The 12,008-nt window shown below is 38.7% G+C and overlaps 1 protein-coding gene across 1 annotated transcript in view; it reads right to left on the bottom strand.

Moving 5' to 3' along the window:
• The window catches only part of LOC139468429 (visual pigment-like receptor peropsin), a 49,127-nt gene that overhangs the window by 23,337 nt on the left and 13,782 nt on the right, over window positions 1-12,008 (bottom strand). The gene's annotated exons all lie outside the window — the stretch shown is intronic.

Genomic DNA, 12,008 nt, shown 5'->3' with positions numbered 1-12,008 from the left:
AATGTTATTGGTTATTTGGGGAGTCGAAGGAAACTTTAAGAAATCCTAAATATGAAGAACAGCGTTTTTTAGGGTCGAGAGTGAGTGTGCGGAGGAGGGGGGAAGGAGAAGGGGGGCCATTTGCATGATTCATGATTCACAACCAATTGCCGGCTTAGTAAAAAATGCTAATGAACTTTGACGTCATGTACAAATACGCCCCAAGCCAAAAGATCTATGCAACGGTGCATTTAGTTTCTTTGAAAGGCATTTAGGAGATGGAGTTCTAAATGTTGATAAGATATATGGATGAACAACGTCTTTATTACAATTAGTAGCGACGTTTCGGTGTAGGTTCATTTAATGCATAATATGTGTCTTTAAAATGTCTATACTATTTTTGAATGACTGTTTACCTCTGAGGCAGGTTGGGGACAGCCCCGAACACGCGTACAACCGAATTGAACATTCTGGGATATTGTTTAATTCATGCTCACTCACTCTTTTTCTTACGTCAACTATTGAAATCTATGTCCAACACAAATCATATTCTGAAGACCTAATGTCATGATAACACAGAACATAATCTTGACAAACACTAGATGTTAACAATATTTATGCCATTTATTTTGACTCAGTATGTCAGTGGTATTGGTATTTAATATGTAACTTTTGTTAACAAAACTGTTCATAAGGAATTGTTTATTTCCTGTTTCCAATATAGGAAGGCTGGTGCAACTAATTATATCAGCTTCTATGACAAAGACGTCTCGTGTTTAGACTGGAATACATAACATATGTAACCAAAAGAGGGCATATTTTAACAGGATATGAAGTTCGCTTCACTCTGAGGTTATGTACATGTCCCGAGTGCACTAATTTGAAGAGAAGTCAAAGTCGAATTAAAAATAAGATTTTACAGCTCGCTACCGCAACCTGTGTGTGACGGTAGCGAGCACTATGGTCGGACTTTAATGAGATTGCGAATCGCATTAGTGCTCTCAATTAATCGCCGGAAATAAAGGTCAAGGTTCCAGTGTTCCCAGCGGAAGTCATTGGTGTTCCCATACATGTAGCGCCCTTTTTTATTATTTCTCCGCTAGAGGTTATTTGCGAAAGTAAATATCTAATAGTATCATTCATTTTCTTATAGAAGTAGTAGATCGTATTCTCTCGTTAGAGAGCAGTAGACGACTTAACTATGCAGTTCTTGTTAAGCTTCAGATATTCCACTGAGAGATCATCGAGCGCATTCCCAGAATACATCAATTGCAATTTGTATTTTTCTGCCATTTATAATTTTGGAGGCATTTCCTTCGTTGCACCCGACCAATGAACGGTGGTTGTAATGCAAGTAACCAGCATGTGAGTGAGTGAGTGAGTGAGTGAGTGAGTGACGTTTTACGCATCTTCCCTAGGCAAGAGAGTTCACTGACTTTAAACGTCCAGTTTCCACCCTTGCCGAACTAGACTGGTATCATGGAGTTACAGTTTGGCTGGACTAACAAGTCTATCCACAGTCCAATCAAAATCGCGCAACGAAAGCGAAATCCGCTTCGTTAACTGTCATACAGATGTCGGTCGATTGCAGGATTTGCAAAGCATGTGCACCGCCAACTCGTTGTCAACAGATATTTACCTAATATTTTCATGTTTTTAATCAAGGTGCTCACGTGATTTGATGCACTTCGCGATGTAAGACCCGTTTTATCACATTAAAGATCTTGATTATAGATCAGATCGTCCTGACCCGTGCGCCGCCATTTTGTTTTAAATAAATGCAAGTGATACGAGAGGTAGAATATGATTGGTCCATAGGAGAGGCATAGAAGGGACATAATTCGTAATATCCACTGGTGGCGCTACGGCCGAGCCCAGGAGTTCCAGTCTAGTTCGGCAAGGGTGGAAACTAGACTTTTGTAGTCAGTTAACTCCCTTGCCTCGGGACGATGCGTTTTACGCCGCTTTTAGCAATATTCCAGCAATAGCTTTACACATTGTACCCTTGTCGGGAATCGAACCCGGGTCTTTGGCGTGACGAGCGAACACTTTAGCCAGTATGTGTCACGGTAGACGACATGCTATACAATATGTACATGTGAAAATTTTGAGGCCAAATGTGTAATGAAGGTACATTTCAATAAATCATTGATAAAAATACATCAGTGTGTTCCACTTTGTCAAAGAAGGTATAGACCGACATTTGTTTTGTCTATGTACAGTATGAGTCATAATTATTGAGAATTGAAAAATCTTTAAAATTGTAAATATGAAAATTCCCCCCCCCCCCCCCTCCCCCCCCCCCCCCCCCCCCCCCCAAAAAAAAAATAAAACATATTTTAAGTGAGCATAAACCTTCTTTAATCACATCACAGTAACATAATTTTTTATCAGACCACCATTTGCTTCCAAACCCATTTTTATACGATTGGGCATACGTCCTATGAGAGAGGTTAGAGTCTCGTGGGTGAGAGCGTCCCAATATCGCACCATCTCGCGCTTCATGTCATCAACTTTTGTCAATCTCTTTTGGTTCACCGACTCCTTCATGAGTCCCCACACATTTTCTATAGGATTTAAGTCCGGGCTGTAGCTAGGCCAGTCCAAAATGGTCACATTGTTGTCCACAAACCACTGCCGCGCATGTCTTGCGGTGTGTTTGGGGTAATTATCCTGTTGCAAAATCCAAGTATTTCCATAAAAAACATCTGCATTTGGGATCAGGTGAGCTTCCAAAATGTCTGTATACCTTTCACTGGTTAAATTACCCCCAAAGACCCACATGGGCGTCGTTCAAAGTGAAGATATCCCTCCCCAAACATGAAATTTCGGACTGTACTTTGGTCTCTGGTACAATGGAACGGAATGACATTTTGTCCACATTTTAACATTGTTAGGATACACCAATACAGAGCTTTCATCTGTGAAAATATCACTGTTCCAGTCAAAGTTTTCATGCGCCAAACACCACTCTACACGTCTATCCTTGTGTTCTTGTTTAAGAGCGGAGAGACAATTCCTTTCATTTTTTCCCATCAAAGTTAATCAAATTTCTTCTTACTGTAGATTTGGATACATTTACTGTCCCTCTATCTACCATTTCATGTTGGATATTTGAGATACTCGCCCTTCTGTTTTTAGAAGCCAAAATACCCAGTCTCACACGATCACCAAATACCAGTTTTCGAGGTCTCCCCGCTCCTTTTCTGTGCTCGATTCCTGAACCATTCTCAATATTCTTCTTAACTCTATACACTGTAGAAAGAGGAGTATCTGTGCTCTTTGCTAATGTAGCAGCATCAGTGATGCCTACATCATGGAGCTGTAGAATCAACCTTTTCTCCTCTGCACTCATTTCTGACATATATCAGGAAAAGTCGTCTGCTCCATAATCAAGGGAGATAACTCTAATTTGCAGCTTCTAAAATTGAAGAAGAGTTGCTTCCCTTTGACCATACCTCAATTTTAAACACTTGTCAATATTAATATTTCATGTATGCTTCCTCGAATATGACATTAAAATTCTCAATAATTTTGAACCAGACTATATGTATACTGATAGGAGTGTTGGGGATATACACTGTACATCAGCCAGACATTCCGGCCATTCCTATAATAAACACTAGAGGTTGATAGGTTCTACATGGGTATTTGTCCATAATTCAGACGGCCACACAAAAGTTAAAATAGACATACACATGTAAACCTTAGTCAAAATGCCTGGAAAACTTCGTAACGACCACAACACCAAAAAACGTCATCAGACGAGTGTGAAACCTTGGTCTTTTTATTCGTATTCTTTGGCATGTATATTGTAATGAAGAGTTTTTGTAATATGTATAAAAATCGACTGCGTATTAAAATTAAATTTAAAAAGTTAACATCTAAAAACTGAAATTGACCCGAATGTGTTGTTTCATAAACCATATTAAGATTTAAATTTTAAGAAACATATCATGCGGCACATTCTCATTATTTTTCTTTATATTCATCAGGTCAGTTACCGCGTAACAACAGTGTACGCAGCCACGAAAACAAGCTGCTGGCCTTGTCTTTTGTACCCCCACCGCACATCAGACCTGTCTTCGGGAAACCATACAACAAGGCGTTCAACCCCAAGCTGCAGTCCCTGTGCCAGTTCTTTGAACGCCAGTGGCCTTCCAACATTTCTGTTCTGTCTCAAGCTGTGGTCCGTCTTTAACCAGTCCATCAAGACTGACAACCATTTGAGTGAGTGAGTGAGCTGAGTTTAAAGCAGTTTTTTACAGTATTAGAGTTATATCGCGGCGGGTCAGCCCAATGTGGGAGGAAAGCCCGAAGTGATGCAGGTCTCAGAGGTCAACCACTTCGGTGAAACCCACGAACACGGGTATGGTGCTGACAAACTTAGAAACACAATCGTGGCGAACCGGGATTCGAACCCACAATCATAGGTCTCTCGCGTGCCCAAGGGATGCAACTCTGCACAGCAAATCTGCTTCCAGATTCTTAGACCACGGAATTAGTCTATGATGTCAAGTAACTGTGCTGCGCCATACTAAGTTCAGTTATCACTCAGTGACAACTGTTTTGACGACAAAAAATCAAGAACAATGTGATCAATATTCAATTAAGAACTGTGCACATGTGACAATCGACAATGTTAATGTCATTTCATGTTATCTATACAATGTACACGTATACAATTGATGTCACAGTGACATAATGATTGAGCTTGTTGACTTTATTTTATTTCACTTTGACCTTTTTAGTTGAGGCAGTTCTGACATCAGGTCATCTCGACCTACTTCACTCCACTCCAAGGCCAGAGCATTTTTTGTGATCTTTCTAATTACTTTCTTGGATGTTGTTAACTTGATCAAGTAACTTTTGGTCAAAGAGTCATTTGACGCTTTTTGAAATCTTTGTGGAAAGGGCATGCTCGATTGCACCTCAATTTGTGAAATGTAACCACCAAAGGCTGGAGCTGCCATTACTGATTTTCAGTGGTCCATATAATATTTACCGTCATTCTGTTTATTAAGCCTTATGGAGTGCAATAATCTTGGAAGCGACGTTAACCCCCATTTCACCTCAACTTACGCCTTATGGAACTCGTTTCGGCGGATTATCGAGACTTGTACGTAATTATCTGGCGTTGACGTTTATATCTACTCCATCCTAGCCTGACTAGCATCTATTGAATTGTCTATTCCATATCAGGGCCATTACTACATATCACACACGCTTGACGAACACCCGGTGTCAGCAATGTAATGTGGTAATTTCGTTTTATGTCTTCACGCCCACTCTGGCGTGGAAATTCTATGTGTCCGCAAAAACGGTGAATGTTTTCTGTAAAAAACTACAACAAATCTGTCAAAAACTACACGTTATATACCACAGGTGTCTCGTGTTTCAATTACCATAGATAACATTATAATGTGCTTTGAATAATCAAAGGAGGACAGATACAGTTTAAAGTGTCGCTTCGCTCTTCATGACATACACGTCAGGCTGTCCACAAATACAACTTTTCTTCTCATCAAAAGTACCCCGGTTCTGCTATAACCCAACACAACGTCTCTGGATAATAACACCACGATCAATGACAAAGGTTTAATAATTGTTTGATGGGCATTCTAGAACTCGGTGCGTAAACAAGAAAAACATAGACCTTTATGGGTCACGACTTCTGGTTTATTTCATTTAGCGATTTTTCCGATGTAGATTCTTACACCCTTATCAAACTGGGGTGACTAGAACCAAGGATAAGAGGCATTATACATGATATCTTGTGATAAGCAGCAGATTAACATTAACAATAACAGGTAATAGAGAACAAAGAAAAGATAATTGGATGAAGCCAGATATACAGCAAAAATAACAAATAACAATACCAAGTAATGAAACTAGAGGAACAGTGAAGATAAGAAGTTGTAACGAGCTGACCTGATACTAATTTGAAAAGAGTCTGTCTGTAGATTAGATCTCCGGAGATATGCGGGATATAATACCCTTGATCGCTGTTGGTAAAAGGCTTGTGGCGGCGGATTTCTGTAGCTTCTGATAATTTGGTAGGATACTGGTTGAGATTTGGTGAAGACATGCTGCAGATTGCTAAGTTCATGGTCAAGGTTACTGGAGCAGCTGTTCTTTGCTCGCTTGGTCAGTGTGGAGTTGATGCCAGATTTAGGTTTCCTGGAGACGGTGGTTTGTTTCTTGTTTTCTGGGGTCTCTGCATATAAGGACGTCTAGGTAGGGGAGTTGTTGTTGGTTCTATGTCTCTATATACAACTCGCGGGTATTGGATGTTAAGATGTTGGAGTAGTGAAGTTGGGTCCTGGTCTTTTCCGAGGATGACTAATGTATCGTCTACCTTCCTCTGACAGCAAACGGGTTGGATTGGGGATGTGGAGAAGGTTTCTGTTTCAAAATGGGTTACTTGTATGTACATTTCCGTAAGGATGGGGGAATAGGGGATCCCGTGGAGAGATCATGGGTATGGTTTGTCGTCTCCCCAGGTGAAGTAGGTGGAGGTAATGCAGGTGATGGAGTAGTCACCCCAGCTTGATGATGGTGTAATCATCAACATCGACACGTTACCAGAAGTTGTTATCCGTGAAGTTGTTCGTTTTCTGACAAACTTTTATGTGACTTTGCATATGAACTGGTTTCGAATACGGACATAACTGAAGTGTTTGCATGTATCTGTATTACATTTACAACAACAACTGTTACAGGATATTGGTCACCGAAACATTCATTAGTGGAAATATACTGATTGTATGCTGGTAGTTTTTAACCGTATTTATTCGGTTACATAAGACTTGATTTTCCTTTCATGAAAATATTTGCACAAAACGACTTTATTCTTCACTATAAATATAAATGAATCATATTCGCATGCTGCGTAATACACTGCATCAAGTAAATTCGTTATGTCCCCTTTACACATGTTGTAGACAGTGGTGTACTGTTGTCAATGTTTAACAATGTTTCTTCAAGAAGCTAAATTTGCAAAATTTCCATACGGTTGTCATCGCCGATTTTACTCTTTCACTGCGCTACAATAAATAGCCAGAAAAGTGAAAATGGCATAATGCATGTTCAATATCTTTAAATAATCAAATATTTGAATATATGGATATTCTATTTTTCATCACTATGACCACACCATTTGGAATTATTTCAAAAACAGCAGTTTTAAATCCTTCAATTATAATAGCCTACAAATGTCTTTTGCAACTTAACAGTAATCTACATAATAATACAAGGTGTGGTGACCATCTATAGGTTTCCTAAGGGCGTGTTAGCGTTGTATGATTTCCTGTTTCGATACATCGAACATGACAAACAACTTAACTTTACTGGTGATATAACCATATATTGTCATCAAAACAACATGTTTTTGCCTTTTTGATTGTCATTGTGTAACGCCGTACTAAAGTGTTTACATGTAACATCATGAGCTTGTATCAACGCAATTGGGATACGAAGATATGCAATCAACCAAGTCACCGTGCCTGACCACCGATCCATTTAGTCGCCTCTTTCGACAAAGAGGGTGCTAGGGACCTTTTACCCGGAATACTCACTGGTTTCGCCCTATTTCCAGTATTGTTTAGCACATTTTTCTGTTTCAGCAACAATTATGCCCCTCGAACTGCCTCTAATTGATACCACATTAACTTGTCGAAGGACACATCTAATTGTGTTAGAGAAGTTGTTTATCTGCAAAGAAGCTAATATAAGAGATTTTCTAAGCAGTATGTTATGCAAGTAATTGATCTCTACTGTCAACACCATGCACATCTGATCATGATGTTGACATTGAAACAGACAAGATTCTTTTTATGGATATAAGACATCAAAGCGGTCTTCGATTCTATAAATATATTAAAGCTTATATAAACATCCGCCTTAATTAGATATTTGCTGAATAAATGAGTTTACTGGCTATTTTCGCTTCTTTATTTACGGCGCCGACGTGTATATTAAACACTTAGCTACATACGTTCTTATACGAATTATCTTGATCTTTGTTTCAAAGAAGAGTATTCATACACATTTGTTTCCTAAAATAGGTTAAGTAACTAGGATGGCTTCCACGTACTAGGTGTTGCTAATGACTTCCTTACCGCTGCTCGATGTTGACTGATCACGAAAGCATCATATTCCAATGTCTGCACGTCTGACAAAAGGAATACCACCATGTCTTTGACAAGAACGTCGTAGCCCTTAGGCTGGGATAAAGTGAACCTTTGAAGTAAGGTTTTGGAAAAGAAGAATGTCATTGCATGCTCTTCTCAGTTACTGATCTTCAAAGCATACATGACTGCGAGAAACAGGTTGAAAATGGTCTCAAGATCATTTATACAACACATACTGTACTGTTTTGAAAAATGTCAACTTGGGATATTACATTGTAACTCGCATGTCAACCTACCCCCACTCTGCTCTGGTGGTTGTAAAGATGCGACCCGATAACCGTCTAACGCGTACGACAAAACATCAGTGACAATGGCTTAGTAAGTCCCGTATCCTGGGCATAAACATAATTTAAACAAAATGGAAATGGCAAATTCATAAAACCTTAAGTTATGAATCATTGTAAAATATATTCCGTTTCTGATCCATCATCATATTGATTAAAAAGCTGTCTAATTAAGTTTGTTTGATGTTTACCGCCGCTCTTAGCAATATTTCTGCTATGTGACGGCGGTCTGTAAATAATCAAGTCTGGACCAGACCATCCAGTGATTGATGTCATGAGTATCGATCCACGCAATTTGGACACGATGACATGCATAAACCAAGTCAGCGATCCTTACCACCCGATCTCGTTAGTCGCATCTTACGGCAAGCAAGAGTTATTCTACCACTGATCTTCACGGGGTTTTCCAATGAAGTGCCGCACTGTGTGGTTATAGCACATTTCATGGTGTATAACGTTTCAACGTTTATCTCTGTCATCATACATGTGCATGCAAATGTAGATTTTGTATAAAAACCTTTTTCAATGTGACTCCCTTAAGAAACATCACATGGAATGAAGGTAATTCAAAACAGATGAGCCACTTGTACAGTTTATGTACTTATAGAAGTAAATACTATCTTACATATGTTCCTGTGTGTGTAGGATGTAAATGAAAGAGTCAAAATTATTTCCATACTTATAAGATATCTCTGCTGAAAGCAGAGTTCATTCTGCGACTATAACATAAGCATTGATGATACCAGATGATAAAGATGACTATCCTAACCCACCGGTAGAAATAACATAGGAAAATCATTGACCAAATATGTACAAACTGATATGATGCTAGGATTGTGTACATTCATTTAAGGCCAGTACTGTATACTGTTTAGCTGGGGGTTATTGACCTTATACTGCATAAAGTATGCTTGTATGTAGGTTCCCGATATGAGCTCTTTTTGGAATATCGCCAAGAGCGACGTTTCATCATGATCTATCGTGAGGCAAATGTGCCACCCAGTTGCATCGATTAACCCTATCCTGAAAACAACGAAGGAAGGCTTTTCCTTGCTTTCTTAGAAATTATTTGAGACAGGTGTGATTAATATCTGCTGGATTCGTAAAAACATGCTATATACTACAACGCCACACTTAACGAGAAACGTAATTTCTTGTTCTATTTGGCATTTGTCACGAAATTATTTACCTTTAAGGCTAATGATATAATATTATCAATGTATACCAATGTTCATGAACGCACACAAATCGAGTGGGCAATTTCCATTGCTCCCAAAAATTCGAAATACTGCCAGACCATTATATCAGGCTAAATGAAACTAAACATTTCACAGAAGAATCTATTGAAATGTCATTTGTATTTTACAGATGACCTGAGCTGGAATTTACAGTTTGACATAAGAAATACTCAATATATCAATACTACTACCACCAAGACCCGTGAAGATCCCGGGTAGAGTATGTCTTTAGCAACCTATGCTTGCCGTAAAAGGCTACAATACTTGTCGTAAGAGGCGACCCAATCTCCGGCTCGCTAATTTGGTTGATGTATGTCATCGTATCCTAACTGCATGGATCGATGCTCATGTTATCAATCACTAGATTGTCTAGTCCAGACTCGATTACATACAGACCGCCGTCTATAGCTGGAATACAGCTGAGTGCGGCGTTAAACAACAAGCAAACAAACAAACAACCACCAAGCAATATATGTTGTTAACGTGGATGCCGAAGAAACTAACAATATCTATCAGCAGTTTAGTGCTATGTGTTACTGAGTTGCATACGCGTTTGTGTAAAAGGTAATGTCACTTGTTTTCTCTTAACACGTCCTTTTCATTCTGCTTTAAATACGAACATGTAATATAAAGTATTTCTGATACATTGGCTAAATTGATAACATGCAAACCATGTTTTCATCGACAAGCCCGCCAATACAATAATGTATAACAAAACCCTCTACTTGTATTTCATTCACAATATGGCTTTTCGGACGCTTCCGTCGATAACAGGGGAAACGTCTAGCATAATGCATGTTGAATCTTATCAAATAATTGATGATCGATAATATATTGTCCATCACATTATTTTCAGTTGTACTAGCGGCAAACGTTTGCAAAAAAACGTAATTCATTTAAGAAACCAAGGTGTGGTTTACCGTCGATCGTTGTCGTGAATGCGATTGAAATGTTTCCCACGTTCGATACATCAAGCACAATCAACCACTATGCATAGCTTATGATGGTGATCAAAACAAAATGTTTTCGTCCTTTCCATTATCGTGTAACCCAACTTCCTGTTTTAGCAACACTTAATTCTGTTGACACTGTTTTTACATCGAGGGTCACATCAGCATGTGTCTGAGAAATTATTTATTTCAAGAAGGATCGTTGGAAAGAAGCCTCACAGGATTTCCCAGGTTCTTTTTCTAGTAATTTATCTTAAAGTTCACGCCATCCACATCTGATCATGACATTGACAATGCCACCGACAAGATTATGTTGAGATACTTCATATGAGATTAGTGATTTGTTTGTGGGCTTCATTCAAACCAAAGTGTTTCATGTTCTATTAATGTACCAAAGCTTCAATACATTCGATACAAATAGATATTTTCTTGACAAGTGAGTCACGATTGTATTGGCTTTACGCTACATTTAGGTTCCTATTATTAATCTATGACGCCTACACGTACATATATATAAAGCTTTCAACATCCTACGCTGAGGCTAGGAGTTGTATAAGAGATATTTGTTGCTGTCATTGCTTCACGACGTACATATGTTTCTGTCAACTGTAAATCCCTGGAGAATTATTTTCTGAATCGTTTAAACACGTTGTCTTTTCACTGGTCACCCCTCCCCATGAATATCAAATGATAGATCTCCTACTTTGGTGGTGATGTCGTCGCCTCAAGGTCCCGGATCGTGTGAACCATTGATGTGAGATTTTGAAGAAAGAAGAAACGCATTGTATGCCCTTTTCAGTTTATAAATTGCTTTTGAATATATTTTTGTGTTAGTTAGTTGTGGAAAAGTATTACATGTTAACAATGCTTTCACTGTTTTGCAAATTGCTGAAGGCTGGTGAAGGCGAAAATTCGTTTAAAAGCAATGTATGTTTGACCGTGCCTTATACTCATGCTCCGACGATGTCAGGACGATGAGGATGATGAGGATGATGATGGTGACAACGTGGTTTTAATACCCATATATATATAATTAAAAGAAAATAAAATCTCATATTTTCTGTTCGCATTATTATCCTGCTGGTGGAGGCGTCTTGTGAGAATATGGTCCCTGAAGTCATTTTAACCACGTTCAGGAACTGGTTCACTCTCAAGTAATTTCACTCTCATGAAATGTTCAAGGTGAAACAATGTATTCAATTAAGCTTATGAAATTGTCACGTGATATATCAACCCCTGTGGCTAAACAAAATCAACATTTATTATAAGAAATTGAGCTTACTTACACAATAGAAGATATATGTAATGTCGTGGATTTCATGCCCTTTTGAGAATCTCAAGGAAAATATAACATAAAAGTTAAAA

Source organism: Haliotis cracherodii, unplaced genomic scaffold (genome assembly GCF_022045235.1).
Source record: "Haliotis cracherodii isolate W230 unplaced genomic scaffold, xgHalCrac1.p SCAF_2, whole genome shotgun sequence".
NCBI lineage: Eukaryota > Metazoa > Mollusca > Gastropoda > Lepetellida > Haliotidae > Haliotis > Haliotis cracherodii.
The sequence above is the reverse complement of the archived record's forward strand: the minus strand, read 5'-3'. Positions and strand labels throughout refer to the sequence as shown.